This window comes from Mercenaria mercenaria, chromosome 2 (genome assembly GCF_021730395.1).
Source record: "Mercenaria mercenaria strain notata chromosome 2, MADL_Memer_1, whole genome shotgun sequence".
Taxonomy (NCBI): domain Eukaryota; kingdom Metazoa; phylum Mollusca; class Bivalvia; order Venerida; family Veneridae; genus Mercenaria; species Mercenaria mercenaria.
The window spans coordinates 66,942,985-66,948,443 of record NC_069362.1 but is presented as its reverse complement, the minus strand read 5'-3'; the positions used below and the strand labels follow the sequence as shown (position 1 = coordinate 66,948,443).

The 5,459-nt window shown below is 35.2% G+C and overlaps 1 long non-coding RNA gene across 1 annotated transcript; it reads left to right on the top strand.

The window, feature by feature from the left end:
• Window positions 1-4,504: 4,504 nt before the first annotated feature.
• On the top strand, window positions 4,505-5,252 carry LOC128548519 (uncharacterized). Its single transcript, XR_008367128.1, has 2 exons — window positions 4,505-4,978; window positions 5,213-5,252. It is a non-coding gene; the product is annotated as an uncharacterized LOC128548519 (long non-coding RNA).
• Window positions 5,253-5,459: the final 207 nt, after the last annotated feature.

Genomic DNA, 5,459 nt, shown 5'->3' with positions numbered 1-5,459 from the left:
AGCTTTCACGCTGTAATAATATTGGCAATCAAGTTTGTTAGGCGTCAGCTCAGAACTTTGAATCAAACAATGACACCTTGAACCATTTTAAGTGCTCTTAATATGTAAACAATGCAATCACAAGACGACAAAAAATACTCTCCACTGATAAGTCCAATAGGGTGAGAAATTGGGCGGGTTGATCAAAGAAACGCTGGCTTTGATTTACTGCAAAGGTATGTCCAACCTCTCTTTTCGTCAAGCCTTAGTATCGTCTTCATGATAAGACAGGAAAAACAGTGTACATACATTACGGGTAGAAGTAGCCATGTGACAAGGTGCGATTAATTAACGGGGAGAAGCTGCTGAAAAAGAAAAGCAATAACTAATGAGATTTTGAACATGCAGTTCGTTCAGTATCATAAAACACTCCCTTTCCTAGATTGAAGGTTCTCGGCGGCTTCGGATCCAAGCGGATTGATAGGTATGAGATTGAGGTTTAATGCTGTTTCTTCAACAATATTTCAATTATGTAACAACGGGCGGTTAATCTAACCAGTGTTCCTGGATTCTATATCAGTATAAACCTGTTTTCCGCAAATAGATGCCAACTTCCCCACATGAATAAGAGGTGGAGGACAAATGATTTCAAACACAATGTCTTTATCAAATCGTCTCAGAGAACATGCGCCTTTACCAGGGATCAAACTCACGACCCCGCGATCCGTAGATCTACGGTTTCCCTGAGCTAAAATCATAAATTATTTTCGGAGACCAAGCTGAAAGCAAAACTAATAATTATTTAAGTGTACATCCATCAAAAACCTTACAGAACATCGGAAGTTTCTCTTGTAACTGAAATCCATCCAATATACTTATAAAATTTGTTACTCCAAACTTGTTAGCTCACCTGTCACGTAGTGACAAGGTGAGCTTTTGCGATCGCCCGTCGTCCGTCCGTCCACAATTTCTTGTGAACACGACAGAGACCACAGTTTGCAATCAACTTTAATCAAACTTGCACACAACTAATATTGGCATAATATCTCGCTTTCGTTCGAAAACTGGCCAGATCCCGTCATGGGTTCAAAAGTTATGGCCCTTTAAAGGGCCAAAATTTACTATTTTTGGCTTGTGAACACGACTGATACCACATTTTGCAATCAACTTTAATCAAACTTGCACACAACTTGTATAGACATAATATTTCGGTTCCTTTCGAAAACTGGCCAGATCCCGTCATGGGTTCTAGAGTTATGGCCCCTTAAAGGGCCTAAATTTGCTATTTTGGCTTATGCAGCCATATAGAGACTTCATTTACGGTTTGATTTGACACAAACTTGCTTAATATTTTCAACAACAATAAATCTTGGATTCCATGATGAACCTGTCAGATCCAATTATAGGTTCCTGAGTTACAGCCCCTGACAGACCCCTGAAAGAGCCAAAATTTGTTAATTTTTACCTAGTGAAGATGATAGAAGTGACATTTTATATTTGATTTTAACCACACTTACACACAACTTTAGTCACACTAAGATCTCGGTACATAGAGGCCACATTTATGACTCTATCTTCATGAAACTTAGTCAGAATGTCTAACTTGGGGATTTCTAGGCCAAGGTCGAAATTGGGTCATATGGGGTCAAAATCTAGGTCACCCGGTCAAATCAAAGGAATAGCTTGCTAACATTCTTGAGGCCACATTTATGACCCTATATTCATGAAACTTGGTAAGAATGTTTATCTTGATGATTCCTCGGCCAGGTTCGAAACTGGGTCAGTTGCGGTCAAAAACTAGGTGACCTTATCAAATCAAAGAAAAAGCTTGTTTACACCCTAAGGGGCACATTTTTTATTCTATCTTCATAAAACTTTGTCAGAATGTTTATTATTATGAAGTCTTGGAAGATTTTAAATTTGGGTCACGTAGAGTCAAAAAATAGGTCATTAGGTCAAATCGTAGAAAAAGCTTGTATACACTCTAGAGGCCACTTTTTTGCTCCAATCTTCCCGAAACTTTGTCAGAATTGGACAAGTTCTAATCTGGGTCATGTGGGGTTAAAAACTAGGTCACTAGGTCAAATCAAAGAAAATGCCTGTTTATACACAACAGGTCACATTTTTTGGTCCAATCTTAATGAAAATTGGCCAGAATATTTGTCTCCGTGAAATCACAAGGTAAAACGTGTCTACACTGTTATGGTGTGTTACTCAGGTGAGCGACCTAGGGCCATCTTGGCCCGCTTGTTTGTTTTTTGTTGTTTTTTTTTTTTTGTCTTTTGTTATCTTGTTTAATTAATATTTATAAATCAATCTGCTGTGTCCAATTTTCTTCGAAAGTGGTCAATGCATTGCAAGAATAACAACAAAAAGTAGAGAAGAAATGTTAAATTAATTTCATCTTGGTGCCAAAACAATCATCGTGACTTGACAAATAGCCCAGTGTATATTAACTTTAATATCTTACACTTGCCATATTTTATGTGATGTAGGACCAGATTACTATGACTCGTGGAAATGGAAGTTTTGATTGTGTTTTATTTGTAATTAATAGACTATTATCCGGTTCAACTTAGTCTGCTTAAATGAGTTTGGCATCAAGACGATTACGGAAATGAGTAGTTACACTGAAAATAGCAATTTATATTGTCTGCCAAGCGCATACTAAATAAATATGATACTATTACGATAAGAATTCCAGTATGTAGTGATAGACTGTTGGCAAATATTATTTTCTTTTATAAATCAAAGACTAAGTTTATAAATACGTATTTAAGACCATGTGAGATCAAGATACAAGATATATGAGTTCGGATGTGAATACATAGATAATACAAGTTTTTTGTGAGTTAACGTCTGTAGAACCCTGCTAGATTTGTTCGTGATCGAGACTGCTATTCTTGCATGAAAAACACGAAATGAAGATTTATAAGCGAGGACTTTACTAATTTCATAAAGTTAAGTTATTGCAGGATCCCTTTTGTGCCATAGACTGAAGACATGAGTGACTGACGGACAGGTGCTAGTGGAGGACGATATGTCATCTCAACCATGTACAATAGTCTGCATCAGAAGTTTTATTTGGTTTAATTAATTCAGAATTTATGTGACAAAGTACTCTACAACATAGCTGAAAATCGTAAAAAATATGTGAATATGTTTTATGAGACTGAATCATACAATAACAGCACGAAGCTACAAGAAGATTCGAGAAAAGAAGATATATTACTGTCTTTATTAGTAATCGTGTTTCATAGCATACATGTTGTATATATTAGTACATAATGCATATACTTTGCATACATCTGCATTATAAAACGGTACGTTTTTAATCTACTCAAACGCTAATTTCATTAAAGTAATCATGCATGATAAAACATTACCGATAACGTAATCTTATTTGTTTGGTATGCTCCAGAACGTCATTGTTATTGAATTATTCCAGCAGATATTAGACAGTTTGTACGTCCCTAGGTGGTAAAGTAGACAAATATCCATTCTAAACGCATTAGTACATTCTTTCAGTCTGTCCATCGAGGCATAATGTATGGCGAAAACAATGTAGCGGAGATTTCTAATATTGTGTCAAGGACAAGCTCTGGTAGTAGTAAAAAAAAACAAGGATAAATATCAAACAGGGAATGCCACGTTCCAAATACGCAGCCTCCCCAAAATGAAACTCACAGCACGTAGATGGGCACACTGCCAACATACACTCACATACAAAGCAAACAAAACCTGTTCTTATAACTATAATACCTACAAATTTAACTACTCTAAATGTAAGAGTGATGACATTAATAAATAAGATTTGTATATTAAGTAGAATTCAAATTTGCAGTAGGTTATTTTTGCGGAGATAACATGTTCCCATCATAAAGCTCTGTATATCTTAAATGCATTTGTTTTGTACATATGCAAATGTTGCAAAATGCTTTGCCACCCGTGTAGTTATTTAAAAGACAGATTGGACATTAGAATCTTATTATTAATGCAAGTAATGAATTAAAACATCTACGTAGCATATACACGATTACTGCAAAGGTGTATATCTAATTATAAGTAACATGACGTCTACCAGTATTTTTGTATTTTCAGCATTGGTCCAAAAGAATAGTTGATGTTTTTGCTGAATGTTTGTTTATAAAAAAAGAACTCCTTCTAAGTCTTTATTAGACTGGTTCAAACATTGCAGTAAAATATTATGTTTTCTTTACATTTTACTGTGCTACTTAGCATGTCTACATGTCATGTTTTATCATGACTTACCATGTTCAGTTTCAGTTCGTTTCTTCACATTTTCATGTGTCTGGAAGAACCGTAAATTTTCCTATGGTTGACTTTTTTCATTTCTGTTTCAACGTACCTTGTTATAATACTGGCGCATGTCAACATGATCCATGCTACCTGTCATCCAAACGTTGCACCGATTTGCATTACCGCATGCATTGTCCTTGTCTAACTTTCTTAATTTTCAGTTGTCTTGTTTACATTTCATTTATTTCTGTTCTCCCATGTGCTTGAAATAATACGCAAAGGCGTATTCTGTGGTGTTATTTTTGGGAAGCAACGTTTTACCTTAACTTAAGGTTTGATATAAAGTCACAAATTAAAGTTGCATTAAAGCTGTTTTTCTCTTCTTTTTTTTCTTTTTTTTTATACTTTTTTGGTTTATTTATATTATGGTATTTTTTCCTTGCATTTGTAATTTAACATTTCTTTATTAATCAGCTGTTACATTTTGTGTGTCTTGGCTCTTTGGGATAATAGAGTCTGTCAGAAACATAAATGTAGTTTCTAATATTTGTTGTATCTGACGCTATTTATTTGACGTCTGTTTGGCGTCTTCAGCCACGTGATAATTTGCGGCGTTCATTGACGTCAACGTCAAAGTTGTTTATACTTCCGCCCAGACTTTGAAACGTTAACTGAACTGAACGTTAACTGTGGACATAAATTATTCTGATGAGACTTGATGAGTAAGAGACCAAATTCGGTAACTAAATACTGTTAATTTATTTAAAGCGTAATTATTGAACTCGAAGTTATGATATCGAATTTGTTAAATAACATAAAATGAATATATAGACTAAGTTTAATTTTCTGCATGATTGGATAGTGCAAGCTTTGTTGATGTGAAGTATGTTCAAAAGTACATCTGTTGTTTATATGAGTATATGAATAATTGGTGAGCGTTGTATGAATGTTGTTTGTATGTTTTTATTTGCAGAGAATCGCTATAACTAGAGAAATAAAAGAGTAAAGGCGCATCTCTCGTTTAGTCACTGAGTTGATCCAAGTCCCAGAACAGAGTCCATTCAATATCTATGTAGTAGAATTCCCCTTAAGCCGGTGCTACGGGGAGTGTGAGGTGTTGCACTTTGCATTACCTCTTATGCACAAGCTTCCTCAAACCTATTCTGCTACCATTTTTCTTGGTTGCATCCTGTGCTTCCAAAGGGTCTTTTTACACATTT